Source organism: Heterocephalus glaber, unplaced genomic scaffold (genome assembly GCF_053883595.1).
Source record: "Heterocephalus glaber isolate CG9 unplaced genomic scaffold, H.glaber_assembly_v1.0 deba00001613, whole genome shotgun sequence".
In the NCBI taxonomy this organism is placed as follows: Eukaryota; Metazoa; Chordata; class Mammalia; order Rodentia; family Bathyergidae; genus Heterocephalus; species Heterocephalus glaber.
In genome coordinates, this window is record NW_028258384.1 from 18205969 (window position 1) to 18226602 (window position 20634).

The 20634-nt window shown below is 34.6% G+C and overlaps 1 pseudogene; it reads right to left on the bottom strand.

The window, feature by feature from the left end:
- Nucleotides 1-14458: 14458 nt before the first annotated feature.
- On the bottom strand, nt 14459-16314 carry LOC101709499 (homocysteine-responsive endoplasmic reticulum-resident ubiquitin-like domain member 2 protein pseudogene; annotated as a pseudogene).
- Between the last annotated feature and the right edge of the window lie 4320 nt (nt 16315-20634).

A 20634-nucleotide genomic window follows, 5' to 3' on the forward strand; every position in this document is an offset into this window, starting at 1 on the left:
GATTTCCCAAACAAGGATAAAATTATACAATGCATCTCTGAGATATCACTTAGCAGAAATTCTATAAAAGATCAAGTCCTGTGCATGGCAAATAATGTTAGTCAGCAGCTTACAACTGATTTACAAAAGGCATCCTGTTACTCCATGTTCTTGGATGAAAAAAATACAAATAATCATGCTAGGCTAGCAATAGTTTTACATTATGCTGTTGGTGATATCATGAGAGAAGAGCTAGTAAAACTGGTATCTTTACCTGGAAGAACACAAAGGACAGACATTTACAATACTACCATGGAGTCTTTTTTGTCATAAGATATAAGACCAGAAAAATGGGGCACCATGGATGGTGGAGGCAACATCTGGTTTTCTACAGTTCTTTGTTAAAGTAGCAAAACATCCAGTCATTCAATTTCATTGTATTATACATCAAGAAGCTCTTTGTGCTAGGCAGAGCAGTGAAAAATTAGACAATGTCATCAAAGATGTCATAAAAATGGTCAGTAACATCATGGGTCATGCTCTTTATTTTTGACAGTTTAAAGCACTTCTTGATGAGATTAAGGCACAATATAATGCTTTACTTAATAATGTCTGGTGGCTGAGCAAAGCATGAGTCCAGGAGAGATTAGTAGCCTTCTTGGACAAAATGAGGCTGTTTATGAATAAAAAGTGATGGAAATATCCACAGATCACTGATATCGCCTAGCTTAGAAACCTGATATTTTTTCAATAGATTTTACACTACACTTCAAGGTACTGAACGAAAAACTACAAGGTCTGAGGACAGTAGGAGAAAGGATGTTTTGTGATATCAACATTTAAGAGAAAACTGCAAGTTTTTGAAAGAGTCTTTGAAAGTGGGCAACTGAAATATTTTTTCAAATCTAAAAATGGATTTACAAAGTCCTACAACATTTGCAGACAATCCTATTAACCATAAGGAAATCTACAAGGAATATTCTAGCATTGTGGCAGGTGCAAAGGAGAATTTTAGTAACAAATTTTTTATTTTTCTGTACTATAGAAACAATCCTGTGTGTCTTTACTTCTCTAGATAAAGCCAAATTTGAAGAACTTAATATTTGCTGCTTATACTAGTTAGATTTTGGAAATCTGGAAGTGGAACTATTGAAATTTCAAGAAAGCTCTACTTCGAAATATAAATTCTTTGACCTGTGTGCAATGCTTGAGAATATAAAGAAGGTAGAGTGTGAAGGGATGACAAAAGACAGCACAGTTGGTAATTTTGAAAATGAAATCCTTAAAGTGTAAAATTCTTTGCCAAATAATTTTAAGTCATTCAAAGCACTGCATATTGTTTTTATTTGTATCATTTTATGCTTGTGAGGAACTGTTTTCAGTTTTAAATTATATCAGATTTGATACAAGAAACACATTAACAGATGGCCTGAGTGCTACATGTCTTAATCTTAAACTAATGATGTATGACAAATTATTAGTATGCATACATCAATAAAGATTACATTAACAGTGTAAAAGCCTGCTAAATGCAAAATTTACCTTTCAATAAAAAGTTGTTTGTGTCATTGAAAGCTCTGTTATTGTGTTTTAATTTTAAGACAAACAAAGTTAATGTATGAGTTGTTTTTTCTAAACTAAAACCTCAGTATTCAATTTTAATTGCAGTGTTGGCTCTATGAGATAAATAAGTGGATTTGGGGTTGCAGTTTGGGCCCTCAGTCTCTAAAAGGCTCACCACCACTGACTTATAAGATGTCACTACTATACCCTATCCAATTATTCATGAAAATATAAAAACCAATTATCAGGTAAAATGTGAGTATCTTACAACATTTTCAATATAGGTGACACACACTTAAGACAACTGAAAACAGAGTTCATATGTTATATATACATACTATTGACTTTGTTTTTTATACAAAATCAGAATATACTCCTATGCAAGCTTGAATTTTCATTGTCTGGATTATTCTCTTTCTTTATTTTTTCTTTCTTCCTTCTTTTTTTGGTTATTTTTTAAATAGTACCTCATTATATAGTAGCCCAGACTGGCCTCAAATTCATGATCCTCCTGCCTCAGCCTCCCTAGTGCTGAAATTACAGACATGTGTCACCATGCGTGGTTTAGTCTTGTTTTTTTTTCTTGAAAACAAAATTAGAGTTAAACACAGTGATTCACTGATGAATGAGAATAGTAGATATTTGAAGTCTTATCCAAGATGCCCCATATGTCATTACACCTTTCCTGCATCACAAAATGTTGAAACAGTGTGGTTTTCTATGACACACAATGTACAAGCTATAATCTTTACAATGATTCTCAGGGAAAGCCAAGAGCTGTCACTTTTCTAATAATGTGGATGACTTTGAAAGTGAAAAAGTTAAATACCTAAATACTTGTGAAAAATAACTTACATGAAGGCCCAATGGAAGATATTTTTCAGCAAAAAATTGTAGCTTATAAACTAATGAAGGCAGATTGTTTGAGTAAGGAACTACAAAAGCACACCTTGAATAGTTAAAATATACAAAGCACTGTCATGAGATTCCCAGCCATAATGAGAGAAGCCTTGCTTATGGAAACACAAATGATATTCCTTAATTATCTCCCCTTGGCTATCACTCTGTTTTCAGCAATTAACAGCCAAATTGCTTATCACTAATCAGTTGAATTTTATTTTATTTCTGTCTTCATAATGACATTGAACATTTTCTCAGTGAGGACACTGGTGCTTTTGTGTCACAAGATCTAAGATATTTACAGTCTATCTTACTTAACTTCTCAGCACTGTGATACTTTTCTATTCACATTCATTGGTCTGGGCAATAAATTTTTGGAAAGAACCCCACAATTACAGACATTATATGAAAAATTAAATGCTACTACATCAAATCAAAAACCTTCTGTAATTAAAGGAAAACATTAAGACAATAAAGTGATAATCCACAGATTGTGAAAATTATATGAAGTTTGACAGAAAATTAAGTGAATGTTTAACTTTTCAAAAATTATTACAGTAGCCCCTCTTGAGTGCACAGTGGGACATGTGTCATGTGACCAGCCCTTGAATAAAGCTCATGACTTGCTGGATGAACTCTCTGCATCTCCCCAGCCACACACTAAGGCCCACACTGCATGACTGGCTTGGGAAGAAGACCACACCCTCTGTCCAAACTCTCCACCCACCTAGCCAGACTGTGACACCCACACTACATGCCCTTGTCTACACTACAACACATGATGAGTCCAGGAAGGAATATTAGAATTGACAGGAGAAGCACACACCTGGTTTTTGTTGCTAAGTTCTGAGCATGGAGCAACAGAGATGACAAGCAACACACTCACTTGACTGAAGAAGAGACCAACACCAAGGAGATTTTCCCTTCAGAACTGAAGCATTACCCTACCAGAGAGGCCGAGTGAGACAATACATGGGTAATATTTTTGGAGAGAAAGAGAGCTAAATAAGGATCTTCCAGGATCCCTTGGGAGACCCAGGATCAGACCAGGAAGTTTACAGGGCCTGTATTCTGTTGCATCAGGCCAGGATTGGAGGATGAAATTAGCAGAAGTTGTGGTTCTGAAGAAGAATGTAAACTAGTGACATCTTTGACCTCTGTTATGGTTGCCTGCAATCAGCAGAAAATAGTGATCTGAATTATTATAGGCTAATGTAAAAGTGGTCTGTCTGCATTAAAATTATAGTCTTCTTAGTTCTATTTATGTGCTGTCCAGGACTGGCTCCTAGTGTCTGGCAATACACAATTGTCATTTGATGCCACTGATGTGTTGGAATTTACTAGTATACTGAAAATAACATAATAGTAGTTTACAAATGTTTTTCTATTTATGTCAGTACCTGAAGTTCCAGGAAATCCTAATCAATAAAAAGTGAATATACATACACAGGATCATAGGGAAGCAATGCAACAGAAGACCCTCAAGTTCTCCCAACTCTCCTACAACAGAGCATGGGGGCACAAGTGGAGAGGAAAGAATATGCCAGGTAGTGAAACTATATGAAAAGGTTACAGGAGGGAGGATGAAACTAGATGAGCTCAAAAAGAAAATAAACATTTCAAGTCATTATCACTCAGTCTGCCCCACATAAATTTGGGGGAAATTAGTAACTTGGATGCCCTCATCAAAACAGTTCACAATATGAATGACAGATTCAACAGAGGTATAGATTCCTTAAAATGATGACAGAAAAAATACTTGAAATAAAAGTTCATAGAAATTATACATTGTAGGAATGACCAATGCTAAAACAGAGTCTGAAATTGAGGAAGAAATGGTAAAATATCAAAAAATACTGAAGCCACAAAAAAATAAGAGAACAAGACCACCTAGCACCTACAAGTTGACACTAAGATGACCAACATAAGGCTAATGAAAGTAAGAGAAAAGCTAGAAGTTAACATAGATGGAAATAGTAATATATTTACAGAAATCATAGTAGAAAATTTTCCAAATATAAGAACAGTTTCACATACAAGGAAGTGAGGCTTACAGAACACCAAACAACTATGATGAAATAAGAGGCTCATCAAGGCATACCCATATTAAATAGCCAGATAGTCAGCAAAACACATGATTTTAAAGCAGCCAAAGGAAAAAAATAACATGTAAAGGTAAACCCATGAGAATTACAGTAGATTTCTCAACACAGACTTTAAAGGCTATAAGAGCCTTGAGTGAAGTATTTTAAGCACTAAGAGAAAATAACTTCAAACCTAGACTAAACTACCTAGGGAAGATTTCTTTAAAAATAGAGGGAGAAGTGAAGACATTTCGTGAAAAAGAACAGCTCAAGAGATTAATAACTACACAACTGGCACTCCAGGAAATACCAATATTCTAGACAGAAAAAATGAATTAACCCAGTAAAAATGCATATGAAAGTCAATAGATAAAGAAAATCAACACAATGACAAGAAAAGAAAAACAAAGGCATCATCAACAGAGAAAGAATACAATGATAATAAATAATCAACATATGTCAGTACTATTTCTCCATGTTAATATCCTCAATTCCCCAGTTGAAAGACATAGATTGGTGGAATGGATAAAAAAATCCAAAAAAAAAAAAAAAAAAGAAAACAACAAAAAAGCAAAAAAACCCAAACCAGACTCCAATAGTCTGTTACATTCAAGAAACTCACATAATCTAAAAACATATTCATACACTAAAAATTAAAGAATAGAAAATAATATTTCATCAACCAGGACTAACCAAACAAGCAAGAGTTGCAATTTTAAATCTCAGACATTTTAAATTTCAAGCTAAAACTTTTTAAAAGAAACAAAGAATGTCACTATTCTCTACTTAAGGGACCAATCCAAGAAGAAGAGATAACATTGATAAATACTTATGCACAGAATACTGGAGCACCTATCCTCATAAAAGAAATACTGCTGAATGTAAAAGATAAACAAATGCTAACACAGTCATAGTGATACATCTTAATACCTTACTTTTGCAAAGAGATAGATCAACTAAACAAAAAAATCCAAAAAGAAATAACAAAGCTGAAACATACCCTTAACATATGAACTTAATGGATAACTACAGAGTATTCCACCCCACTATAACTGAGTATACATTACTTTTCTATAGCACACAGTGCTTTTTTGGCACAAAGCCTGCTTAAGTAAATGTAAAAGAATTGAAATTACTCTGTGTACACTATCAGACCACTGAGCAATGAAAATGTAAATCAACAATAGCAGAAATCACAGAAAAGATAGAAGAATATGAAACATTAATAAACCAATTCTAAACAAACAATGGGTCACAAAATAAATCAAAGTAAAACTTTTTTAAAATTCTGAAAGTTATTTACAATATCTGTAAAGCTCACAAAACACCTGAACACTATGAAAGCATTACCAAGACAAAAGTTCATCACAATCAATAGTCACAATAGGACTGTTAAATAAATAATTTTATGAGAAATCTTAAAATATTTGAGAAACAACAACAATCATGACTCAAACTGAAATCAAGGAGAGAAATTATGAAGATTAGAGAAGAAATCAATGACATGGAGACAAAAAACACAAATATGAAAAGATCAATGAGTTAAAGAACTGGTTCTTTGAAATAAACACAATAGGTAAGCCCTTGGCCAGACTTATGAAGAGAAATAGAGAAAAAGATCTCATCAATACAATTAGACATGAAAAAGGTGAAATCAAAAGAGACACCATCAAAATCCAGAAGATAGCAACTACATTGAAAAATTGTATTCCAACAAATTGGCTAATTTTGAAGAAATACACAGATTCCTAGGCTTTTATAAATTACAAAAGATAACCCCAAAAGACACAAATATACTGAACAACCCAATAACAAGCAATAAAATCTACAGAAAATTAAAGAATCTAAAAAAAAAAAAACCAGGACCTGAAGGATTCACTCTTGTATTCTACAAAACATTTAAGGATATTGTATTACCAATATTCCTCAAGCTCTTCAAAGACATTGAAAGGGATGAACTGCTCCCAACCTCATTTATAGAATCCAGTAACACCTTGGTTCCAAAATCAGATAAAGAACCAACAAAAAAGCCTATAAGCTGATCTTCTCAATGAACATAGACACATACAACCTTAACAATATATTAGTGAATGGAATGCACCACATCATTAAAAAGACCATTTTTATCAAAAAGCCTTCATCCCAGAGATACAAGAATGGTTGAACATATGTAAATCAATAAATGTAATAGACCACATAAACAAGAACAAGTTGACAAGACACATGATCATATCAATAGATACAGAAGACTTTTAACAAATCCAATACCCCTTCATGAAAAAAATAAGGAAAACAGGAATAGAAAGACTACACCTGAATTTGATAAAAGCTATTTATGACAAACCACCAGCTAACATCATACTAAATGGAGAAACACTCAAAGCATTCCCCCTAAAATCAAGAACAATGATGCTCACTATTAAAATTTCTATTCAACATAGTACTTGAAGTACTAGCCAGAAAAATCAGGAAGAGAAAGTAATAAAAAGTGTATGTATATATATATATATATATATATATATATATATATATATATATGAAAGGAAGAATCCAAATTATCATTATTTGCAGATGTCATGATACTCTACATAGAAGATCCAAAGAACTCCACCAGAAAACTCTTAGAATTAATAACTAACTTAAGCAATGTAGCAGGACACAAGATCAATACTAAAAATTATTAGCATTTGTATCCACCAATATTTAACTCAATGAGAAGGAAATGATGAAAATGATACAATTCACAGTAGCTCCAAGAAAAATGAAATACCTAGAAATAAATCTAACCAAGGAAGTAAAAGATGTCTACAAAGAAAACTACAGTACTCTGAAAAAGATTGAAGAGGAAATCAGAAAATGGAAAGATGTCTCCTACTCCTGGATAGGCAGAACAAATATTGTCAAAATGCCCATCCTCCCAAAAATGTTACACTGATTCTATGCAGTCCCAATAAAAATACCAACAGCATACTTTATAGATCAAGTGAAAACAATCTTAAAATTTATACAAAACAAGAAGAGATTCAGAATAGCAAAAAAAATTTTCGTTAACAACACCAAAGCAGGAGAAATTACAACACCTGACTTCAAGCTATACTACAAAGTAGTGATAAAAAAAAAAAGTATGGTACTGGAACAAAAATAGATATGTAGATCACTAGAACAGATTAGAGGATACAGAGACATCCTCAGATACATTCAGCTATTTGATCTTTGACAAAGGATCCAAAAGCATATGCTGGAGGAAAGATAACCTATTTAACAATCGATGCTGGGAAAACTGAATAACTGCTTGCAGAAGATTGAGAAGGGAGCCATATCTGTCCCTGAGTGCAAAATTAAAATCAAAATGGATAAAAATCTGAACACTATGTCAGAAATATTGAACCTATGGGAAGATAAAATAGGTAAAATACTTGAATCTATAAGTGGAGTAAAAGATTTTTTAAACAGAACTGAAATTGCTCATGAAATAACAAGAATCAACAAATGGGATTACATCAAATTTAAAAGCTTCTGTACAGGAAAGGGATGAATTAGTAGAGTAAACAGGCAACCTACAGAATGTGAAAAAATTTTTGCTAGCTATTCATCAGCATAGGACTAATATCTAAAATATATAAGGTACTCAAAAAATTGACCACATATAATAAAAAACCCAGTCAAGAAATGAAGAAGTGAAATGAACAGATACTTCACAGAGGAAGAAGTGCAAATGTCCAACATATATATGAAAAGAATATTCAACATCTCTGGCCTTTAGAGAAATGAAAATTAAAACAATGATAAGATTCCATCTTACTCTAGAAAAAATGGCAATCATCAAGGTATCAAAAATTTAAAAATGCTGTTCAGACTGTGGTGGCAAAAGGAACCCTCTTACATTGTTAGTGTGAATGAGAATTAGAACAACCATTATAGAAATCTGAATGAAGAGTTCTCAAAGAATTGAAATTAGAAATGCCATAGGACCCAGATAACCTCCTACTAAGTATCTTCCCCAAAGAGCTTAATATTTTTCTACAGAGATACATCCACATCAGTGTTTATAACAGTACAGTTCCTAATAGCTAAATTCTGGAAGCAGCCTGTATACTCACAAATAGATGATTGGATTAAGAAAATGTTGTATCTCTATATAATTGAATACTACTTAGCTATAAGAAGGACAAATTTGAGATATTTATAGAAAAAATAGATATTTGGAAAATATGATCTTGAATGAAATAAACTGGACACACAGACTTACATACCATAGGTATCTCTCATTTGAGTAAGGAAAAGTAAAAACAAAGAAATCAATAGAGGTTTGATAGAAGCAGACAAGGGGATGAATTTATTACAAATGGGAATGATTCCAAAAACAAGAGTGACGATTGAGGGGAAATAGAAGAGGAAATAAATAGAATAAATTTATGTCATGTAAAGGAAGCTAATAGCCTCAATAAATACAAACATTTTATGTGATACATATGAACTAAGATTAATAATATTAGTAACAATGAAAATGAGGAAAGGAGAAATAGAGGAGGATGCAGGGAAGGAGAGGGATAGGAAATTAGATTTTTAAAAAAGGAAAGAAGTTTTATTATGTACATGTTCCCACTCTCCAATGTGACTATAAAATACATGTACTGCAAACATTTACTAATAAAATATTACAGTAAATGTCACATTGCCATTAATGTCCCCCCTGAAAAAGTCCCCCTTGCTTTGAACATATTTATCCCATTTTTTTTCCCACCACTTTCTGTAGTAGTTCCGGAAAAACTCTTCTAAAAGTCTTTATGAGTTGTGGTTAAAATTCAGTGACAGTTGTTGCTCAGTGTTAGCCAATGGAGAGGCATGTTCCTAAGAACATTATGTTGTATCCTCATTCACCTTTTTCACTTGATTTGGCACCAAATGATTTCTCACTCGGTGTCTAAATGACCTTAAAAGGTAAGAGTTTTGAATTGATTTATGATAATGAGGCAGCCATGACAGCCCCAAAATGCATAACTGCTTCATAAAATGGCAAGAATAATAGGATAAGTGTGATGAAAACCAAAGGGAGTTCTTTGAAGGAGATTAGTAAGTATGAGTCTTTTGCTGTAATAATTTTTTAAAAATTGAAACCTTTGCCATATTTGTCAACACACCTCAAATATCTGAATAAAGGCATATATTTCAAATACACCATGAAAAGGAAGATATAAGTGACAAGGTAAGGCCTCCGTTATCCACTGAGACACACCCAGAGGCATACTTTTCTAATCCTGTAGGCATCTCTCAAACTAATCAAGTTGATAATCTAGCATGACTGTCACACCACTGGTGTGTCTTATTTTGAAAAGTGTCTTTACAGTTTCTTTGCCTATTTTTAATAGGGTTATTTCATTCAAAGTTTGGATGGCTCCAAGGTAGAATATCCTGGTGGAAAGGAATAGCAGAGAAAAGCTTCTTAGTTCATGGGCTGACATTACAGGCTGGAAATGTTCACAAAAATCATCTGAATTATAGTTGGCATCACTTCATTTAAACTTAGTAGTATTATTACTCTATGTAAGCTAATGCTTTGGTCATGTAATTTGTATTCAAGAGATTTAAGAAACTGATAAGAGCTGAAAATTAACAAGTGTTGATGAAGATATGTATAAAAATGAATGGCTATACACTGTTGTTGGGAATATGTTAGTGCAGATAGTGGCATTACTGATCAACAAGGCACAGCTGCACATGTTTTTGCTTATTTTCCTTCCTGTAGCACACATCTCAGCTTTCTTCACCATGTTGAATCAGTTATATGAGCAGAAGTTATGAAGGCTTATCATATGATAGCTTTTTGTTAATCTCCACCACAGTGCAAATATTGAACTCTCTTATTTCCACCTTACATGGCAAAAAGTTAGAAAACAGCATGATGTAAAATATTGCCAAGGATGCAGAGACATGGAAACCAACAACGGTGGGAGTAAAAATATTTGTTATTAATGAAAATACCATTTGTCTTTTTATTGTTCATCTCAACTATCAATTTTATCTTAGTCGCTTGTAGAGAGGAAATAGCTAAATTATTTTGAAGCTGAGACAACTGAAAAGAGAGTATAGCTTTTACATACATACTTGTGACTTTGTTCTTTAGGAGGATTAAATTATTCATAGATCATGAGATATCTCCTAGAAGTGTCAAAGAGGTAGGACTCCTTCCACCTTCTGCCAAAAGATACAGTTCAGGTTCAGAGTTTTATTCTCAAAAACATAAAGAGCAGAATTAATGAAAAAGTTCCACTTTTGAGATAAAAGGACACAGGGCCCTCCCCATGATAGAAAATGGACCAGGATAAAAAGCTTTCCCTGCACACTTTACCACTAGGCTACCACAAACAGCTACGACAAGCAAGCACATAATGAGAAAAATCCCTGAGACAAAGGCACATAATATTAATAAAAACCTGAGTGTGGAACTAAGCCCTAGAAAAAGTAGCACTATAGATATTTAAAGCTATAGATATACCAACGGTACTATAACCACAATAAAACACAAATCCAGCTAACTTCTCACTAGATTGACTGAATTCTTTCACTAAACATAGTAAAATGTAATAGACTATTAAATAAATAGAAGATAGACACTCATTTATAGGAATCCAGATAATGTGCCCCATATATTTTGCAAAGTATGTCAAAGCTCAAATGGAAACTATTAGTAGAGAGATAAAAACTCCAAGAAAAGGCCAGGGATTTAGCTCAGTGGCACCGCGCCTGCCATACAAGCTTAAGGTCATGAGTTCATTCCCAGTACCAAGAAAAAAAATAGATAAAAAAATTTGAAATGACAGGTTCACAAAAGAGACAAAGAATGTTTTTTTGGGGATTTTCAGTATAATTGCTATGAGCAAAGATACAGTTTTCTGGAAGCTTGGTCAATAGACATGACCAAAACTGGTACATAAAAAGAAGATAGGAGTGAAAAAAGAAAGAAAGAATGAGGCATTAAAAAGCCACTACCCACCTAGCCAGGTGTAGGGGCATAAAACTGTAATCCTAAAACTCTGGTAGGTTGTGGCAGAAAGGTCACAAGTTCTGAACCAGCCTGGGCATCTTAGTGACTTAGCAAGATGTGATCACAAAATTTAAAAAAAATTAAAAATCTGGGGCCTGTAGCTCAGTGAAAAGGCTCTGGGTGTAATCTTCACAATAGCAAAATTAATAATAATAATAATAATAATAATAATAAATGATAATAAGCTGCTCCCTATTCATTGATTGAGTTCCTTGTTACATCCACACATATCACATTGGCCACTCTTGTTTTCTCAGTCTGGTAGCAGATGCCCATACCATATTTTTCTAATGAAAATATTTACTTTAGCATAATAACCAGCTGTCTGTCTTAGTAGCTTCCCTTTGGGAATACAGAAAGCAATCTTTGTTGGACCGGGGATTTAGCTCAGTGGTTTCGCCGCCTGCTGCACAAGCGCAAGGACCTGAGTTTGATCCCCAGTACCAAAAAAAAAAAAAAAAGAAAGCAATCTTTGTGTTTACCAATTTGGAATGATGAATGGCAAGGTGTATGCATCTGTATCAAATTGTCAACAGGTGAGTTTTACAGATGTTAGGTGCTATGTTACATTTTTGTGTATTTATGATTTATTTTATTAAGTGTTTTCTTTTGATTTTTCTTGAAGAATTGTCCCAATTTAGTACAATGTCACATGAAAATAGACTTTTACAACTTGTAGGAAGTTGAAAGTGAATCATCAGGTGACTTGACTACCAATGATGACTTGTATCATGTAAGCCAAAGAAGTTGCAACAGTGAGACAAATATGACAGATAGAGAAGTACAGAATGAAGACGTTGATTCAGGTGAGGAAGAAAACAGTAATGTAAATAAATATTTTGTTGGGGTCTCCTCAGTTGGAGATGGAACCTGAAGACAGTATCTGACGAAACTTATAAAATGAAGGAGCACAGGGGACCAGAACTCTGTGTGGATTTAAGGCCAGGTTTATTGGTAATGTTCTTCTTTTATACATTTTTCTGTAGGATACATCAAGCATTAACAATTTACAATGCTAGTCAACTAACCATCAGTTATATCTGTGAGTACATAAAGCATCTAAAGAACCATCTATGCTCCTTTAATCTTAGTGCATCTTATCTAAATCATCCTGGCTACTTAAAGCTTCTAAAAGTTAGCTACTTTTATCTATTCTTATGTCAAGCAAATATTTGAGAGTCTCAAGGGACCACAGCAGAATGAACACTGTGGGATTGACAAACAGCCTTCTGAAGTTATCTTTAACTTCTCTATCTGGGCCTGCCACAGACATCAGGACAATCTGTCTTCCCAAGGCTGTCTGAGGGCTCCAGAACGTCTCATATCCTCCACAATATTTGTCTATCCAAAATGCTACAAAATGCTCATATATACTTGAATGATCTAATATTAGAACTAGGTCAGAAAACATTATTAGGTTCTTGCCAGGGGTAAAACCTATAGGATACAATGCCAACACTGTGATTCAAAATTGGAAACTGTTTGTAATGGCTGATATGGTACAAAATGTTATGAAATACACTAATAATGAAATATATATAAAATATTCCATATGCACTAATAGTAATACTCAAAAATATATTTATGATGACACCTCACTATCTCAAGTAAAAGCTTTGATGACAGACCTTTATCATTCTAATCATCAGAATCTAAAAGATTTATGAAGAAGTGACAGATGTGGCTGAGATTTTTAGAACAATAATGGTACTCAAGATATTTGGTTTGTTTCAAAATTGCCTACATATTGATGACCAAAAGACCTGCTAAGAAAGAAAAATATCCAACAATTTGGCCTCTGTTCATTTTTTGTCAACTTTGTTTCAAACTGACAAGCAATGAACACACTCTCTGAATACATGATAATTGACAAACAACTTGTGTCATTCTGTGGTTTTTGTATCTTGGAAATACATGCCTAATAAACCTTCCAAATATGTTAAGAAAATATATGCCCCAGTAGATGCAAAGACATTTAAAGTACTATTTAACATTTAACCTGTATCACATCATTTATTCATTTTAATGAACAAATAATGATTCTCCATATTATAGTATATTATGTTATGCTTTGACTTACATATACATTGTAGAAATATTAAGTTAAGGTAATTTATATATCTATCACCTCACAAACATCATTTTTATTTAGAGTTGAAAGTCAATTATTTAAGCAACTTTGAATTATATAATACATTCTTATTGATTATAGATGTGATGCAATGCAAGAAGAAACTAAAAGACATTTTACCATTCTAACTGAAGCTTTGTACCCTTTGATGGACACAGGGGAGTGCAATACTGATTATGCCCAAAACAGGCTATAAGCAGTGTAGGCTATAAGCAGTGCAGGCTGTAAAGAGTTAACCCCTCCGTTGGCTTGTTCTGAGCAGTGAGTCCTGCAGAAGCCAATGTGCCAAGGTCACAGTAACTCCCACCCAAATTCCATTCCCACAATTAAAACCTTCCTAACTAGAAAGACAAGATTCTAACTACAACCCTATATTTTGTCTATTCATTTCCTAAGTTGAGAATGCTTTGTCTTGTCCTTTACAAGCCTTGCTTACATTAGTTTCCATAGAAACTGCACTATTGCATGTCCTTGCGTGTAATCCCCCTTTAGCATGTAAGTTGCCTTTACCCCAATTGATTACCAACAAAGATCAGTGGCTTGGACTTAACAATGCCTTTGCTGGATGAGCAGCGTTGGTTTCTCTGTCTCTTTAGGTCTCCCGGTTTCTCTGTTTTTTGTTTTTTTTTTCAAAATTAAAATTATTGAAAAGTTTATTGCTTTATGGCTGGGCAAGATGCTACTAGCACATTTTAGGAAAATAATATTCTTTATTAAAAACTATGAGGTCATTCTGTTTAAAACTCTCAGGATAATTCACAGAAAATAGATATATTTATTCAAATTACACATTAAAGGGCTGGGCTACTAGCTATAGACATTTATAGGTGAAGCAGCTCTTTAAAGAAATAAGACACACACAAATAGGTATTTCTTGGTATCCTTTACACAATTTAATGAATAAAACCTGGAAGACTGATACTGTCATGTTATGTTCTGTTAGGATCTTTAAAAAAAAATCACACATTTAGTAGTCCATTTGTGCTTAAGACACTCATATGCATGAAAAGGTTAAAGAATAGGACACCTCTGTACATCACGATCAAAAGAAAGTTATACTTTTTTTGAAATTGCACTGTTATTTAAACCACTTTCCTAAAAATCAAACCCTCTGCAGTTGGTAGTTTTCAGGTATAATTGGTGACCTAGGGAGGCCCCTCTGGTATTAGAGAAGTAAAGAAGGTGGTGACAAAAGACCAGGCTGAAGCCATCAGTCCCGGCCTTTGAACTGTGCTGGTGTCTTCCCCTGCATCTTTTCCACTCTCGTCTTCCAGCCCTTCGTCCATAAGGCGTTCCATTTCTTTAAGTTCTACATTGTTTGCATGTTGCCCATCATGGTTAATTTCTATATTGTTGGGACCCCGCTGCTGACGTCCTTCTTGCCTAAAGGGAAACCATCCAGCTTGATGTAAATATATTAGCAGCATGGCTCCCATCACCATAATGAAGCGGCTGAAGGAGGAGTAGAAGTACACCATTCTGAGGAAGATGGCAGCCCGGGAAAACGTGTATACCCAGTCCAGCCAGTCTCAGTTGAAGTCATCCTCATTGAGCGCCGGGCCGCCCTTGGCGTTCCTGGGAACATTCTCATTTGCCGCTCGGTTTTCCAGGTTTGGGGCTTGCGAGGGCTCCTCTCCAGGAACGTGGGCCACATTTAAAGGCTGTGATGCGGGAGGCTGGGCTGGGCTGGGACCTGATGTGGCCTGTGCTGAGACAGCAGCTTGATATTGCAGGTAGTATTGCTGGGCGTACACCTGCTGCCACCACAGCATCTGCAGCGGGCTGAGCGCTGGGTACGCGGGCGCGGGCGCTGCAGCCTGTCTGGGAAACTGGTGCTCCATGTTCTCTTGCATTGCATGTGGAAACTGATGACTCGGTGCACGGTTGGTGTGTGCTTGTGGAAGGGCCCGCTGCCTCAATCCTTCCGAGGAAGAACCAGTAGCTAAGGATAATGTTTCTTGGCTGGACGATGGAGTTGTTGATCTTAAATGATCTGAGCTAGAACTGCTTCTGGATGCGAAGGCTTCATGATTTTCTTTACAGGTGCTGGCTTCTGGAGAACTGGGAGGAGTCCGAGAAGTATACTAGATGAACCATATGATATTCATCTTGTTTTCTGAGAATGTCTTTCAGCTGCAGATGATCGGGAAACAGTCTGCCTGAATACACCAATCTCTGACCCTTTGTCAAAGGTTTGCCAGGGTACACTTAGACAGATGCGTTTTTAGTTTCCCCACGGTCCAGTTCAAGAAGTAGCTAATAGTCTGGTCACTGTATTTCTGGTTCGGCGCTTTGATGATGAGGGTCACGGGAATCTCCTTCCCACTTTGGTCCATGGCTCCCCTAAAGCCAGAGAGTCCAGTCCAGAGAAGCAGCGGATCCGCCCTAAGGAGCCCAGGTGGTCCCCGCCGGCGCGGCTGTGGTGGGGACGGAAGTGAGCTCTTAACACACAATGTCCAAGTCAGTCACAAGTGCATCGGGAGACAGGAAGGCCATCGCCGAGACCAAAGGTGGGCAGAGGCAGCGGCTGCAGGATCGGGTGCCGGGCCAAGGACGCAGCTGTCCCAGCCAGGTCTGGACTCCGCCAGCCTCCCGAGTGCGCAGGGCGGCGGGGGGTGGAGGCGGCGTCGCTAGGGCTGGATTGGGGATTCTGGGAGGACACGCAACAAGGCCCTGACGCAACGCCCCGCCCGTCCATTGGACCGCTGCAACTCTCGCTCCAGGAGGCCCGCGCACTGCCACTGTGACCAGTCGGCTGGGAGGTTTCTCTGTCTCTTTAGGTCTTTTAGTTTTGTTTTTTGTTTTTTGTTTTTTTTTCCTCAGTCCTGAACCATAGCATTGAGCAGGAGATCAGAACCTACTGCAGAGGTCCCTGATAGATAAACCTCTCCTTTTTCTCACATCATATATTAAACACAGGATGCTTTCAGAAAAAGATGCTTAACACTTAAGAAACGTGTAAATACACACTCACAGTTCTGAAAAAAAAATTATTGTTTTCAATGAAATTCTATCTTGTATCCATAAAGGAGGCATTGAAACAGTACATTTATTTTAAGGAATGTGGAAGTGAGAAGCAATTTGTTTGAGGCTAACAAACTCACAAACATGAATGGAATTATAAACCTACCAATTAAGAGAAATATCTGGGAAAATTGGAAGAAAATATATTTTAATTCAATAGGTTTTCTCTCCCACAATAAACCGACAGGTGGGCCCTTAATATATTTCTTCTTAGTAGTTACAAAAGAAGTAAAGAGGGGCCAGGGATTTAGCTCAGTGGTTTTGCCGCCTGCTGTGCAAGCGCAAGGACCTGTTTGATCCCCGGTACCAAAAAAAAAAAAAAAAAAAAAAAAAAAAATTAAAAAAAAAAGAGGTAAAGAGACTATCCACTGGATTTGATACAGTACTTCATGAACTTCAAGGGAAATCCCAGACATTATCATCACAATATTGGTTAAAGTATGGTAGCAGGAAATGCCATGTCTGTCATTTTAAAGTGTACTGAGCCAATCCATGTTGGATTTTCTCTGAGTAATGTTGATGCCATTAAGAGTGACTAGAAAAATTGGATTTTTTCCCTAATGACAAATACTTGGCAATAAATTGCCTGGCTAGTACAATAGTAGCAAGCTAATGACTAGGTCTTATCTCTTGTAAAGTTATGAAGACTAATTTGTAGTGCATTTTATTTGTCAGAAAGTATCATATATACTAATTTAATATGAGCAATTATGCAGGAAAATTGGGATGGCACATTAATTTAGGTATTTCATGAAAAAAAATTTTCTGGTGTCCTTATTTGTAATATGATAAACAATTTCATCATTTTTCTGCTTTGAAAAAATAACAATTTTCATATAACTGGATAATATTAAACAGTAAGAGTAAAAAATGAATCTTATTAAAATACTCATGCATAAATATCTCCTGTGTATTTGTTAATTGTCATCTGTAAAATGATATACACTAAGCTAGATTCCCATTGGTGTGGTAGGTAATAACAGATTATCTGAAACGGTAAGCATATTAATTTCACATATTTTTACACAATGAATATTTTCTCAAATGATACTGTCTAATTATCTTCTTTTTTTAACTAATAAAGGTCAATAAAAAGATAGCAAGGTGTATGTGAATTAGTGTTGGGAGTTTAGATATCACAAGTGAAAGTACTATGAACAAACACCAGAAACCTATCATAACTGATCTTAAAAAGATTATTTTGAAATCACCAAACTATGAAAATGAGGACTTAAAGAAGAGGAAATCTATTGAAGATGGTCTTGCCATTAAGTCAAGTATCTTAAAATTTAAGTGTCATTTGCAAGAAATCAGAGAGGGTTTTCAATACTGAGTGGATTAGATAAATAACTGATTACAACTCAATTTTAATTGCTCTGCCATTTTCCTGTTGTAAGTTGGTGTGATTGTGATAAGGAAACTTGTACTTTTAACATCAACTGCTTTGTATAGCTCTGATCTTATGTCTTAATGCAATCAAGAGAAAATTATTGCATAGTGTATAAAAGTACCAGTTAATTTTGAGTAAAATATGTCTATATTACCTCTATTCTCTTTAACATTTTAATGCCTTCTAACATTACCCAAAATGGGACTAGTTTGCTATAAATTTGAAATCAATTTCTGCATTAATTTTTCTAGTTTACTTTTAACTCTTACACTCTGTTTTATTATGTTTTCTGTGGAAACTTGCTTGCTATGTAGGCATAGATTCAATACTCTTTCATGAACACAACTGCAAGCAATTTTAGCAAGTGATATATTATCATGAACCTTATATATTAAATATATATAATTAGATGAAAATTCATATATTAATATTTTTCTGTCTTTGTTCAATACTATTAGAAATCCTTCCTAGAAAAGATGAAAATACAAAGAAATTTAAAACGCAAACTTTTACAACACAAAGATAAAAATAGCATATTATCATATAAACAATTTTTAGGTGACATCAGATAACATGACAAATGATTTTTAAACTGTTTTCTTTTTAGTTTTTTAGATAATGTATATTTGCAATAATAATGATTACATTAAGGTTGGGGATTTAATACATACACGTATCATATCATGATAACTTTTACTCCACCTATAACCCTGCTTCTCCCTCTTTTCCCAGCTCCTCTTCCCATTTCTACTGAGATTAACTCACTATTTCTTAACATGGCACTTAAAACTTGCTTTTTAAATTGTTTATATACCAGGTTTCTCATATTAGAGATATCATATGATATCTAACACTTCTGTAACTGACTTATTTCAGTTGGAATTATGGTCTCAAACTCCATCCACTTTCCTTCAAATGACTCAAAAATGTCATTATTTATGGTGGAGTAAGACTTTATTGTTTATATAGACTACATTTTTAAAATCCATTTATCTTTTATGAGCGTATAGCTTGTTTTCATGTTTCTCTTTTTTAAATTGTGCTGCTGTAAACATGGGTATGCATGTATTGTTTTATTAGGATGATATTAGCTCTACTGTAAAGATACCCAAAGAGATAAGCCAAGTCAAATGGAATTTTTATTTTTAATTTTTTGAAAAAATTCCATGCTGATTTCCAAAGTGGTTCTAATAGTTTACATTCTAATCAACAAAGTAAGAGGATTCCTTTTTCCTGCAACTTCCCAGCATGTGTTGTTTTTTGAGTCTTTCAAAATGCCATTTCTTTCTGGATTAAAGTGGAGTGTCAGTTTTGTTTTGATTTGCATTTTTCCAAAGGCCACAGATGTTGAATCTTTTTTCATGTATTTATTGACAACTTGTATTTCTTCTTCTGTGAAGTGACTACTAATTGTGATTCCTCAATTCTTGATTGGGTCTTTTATTATTGGGGGGTCTATTTTTTGAGATCTGTATATATTCTAGATATAAATCCTCTGTCCATGGAATTGGATACATGAATGTATCAAATCCCCAAGCTCAATGTAATGACTATGTATTGCAAATACACACTAACAAAAAATTAAAAAGAAAGCAGTTTAAAAATCATTTGTACATGTTATCTGAATGGTACCTAAAATTGGTAATTTTTCCCATCCTTTAGATTGTCTCTTCACTCAGTTTGTTGTTTCCTTTGCTGTGCAGCTTTTAATTTTATATGATCACATTTGTTAATTATGTATTTGTTGTCTATTTCTTGTGCAATTGAGGTTTTAGTCAAAAAGTCTTTGCCTTTGCTTATGTTTTGTTAGTTTACCATATTTTTATTACTAAAGATTTATTTTCTATTTTTATATATAAGTTTTTGAGCAAATTTGATTTGATTTTAGTACAGAGAGGGAGAGAAAGAAATCAACATTCATTCTTCTGAGTGACAATAATGTTTTCCCAGCATCTTTGTTTTTATCATTTTAAAGAACCAACTCTTTAACTCATTAATTCTTTGAATTGATTTTATCTCAATTTCATTAATTTCCACTTTGATTTTAGTTTAGTGCATGGTGACAGATATGGGTCTAGGTTCATCCTACAGCACGTGGATAGCCAGTTTTGATAACACCATTTGTTAAAGGAGCTACCTTTTCTCTTGTGAAGGGATTTGGCTCCTTTTTGAAAAACAATATAGCTGATTGTACCTGGCTGATTGTTCCTGTATCTTCTACCCTTTTTCCATTGGTCCATAAGTCTTTTTTTTTTGCCAATTCCATGTTGATTTTATCACTGTAGCTTTGTAGTATAACTTGAAGTCCAGGATCGTGATGCCTGCTGCCTTGCCTTTCTTGCCCAGAATTGCTTTTGCTATTATAGTTCTCTTCTGTTTCCTTATGAATTTTAGGATTGCTTTCTCCAGTTCTATAAGGAATGGTATTGGTAGTTTGATTGGAATTGCACTAGGTCTCCATAACAGTTTTGCAAATATGGCCACTTTGACTATATTGAGTCTGCAGATCCAGGAATAG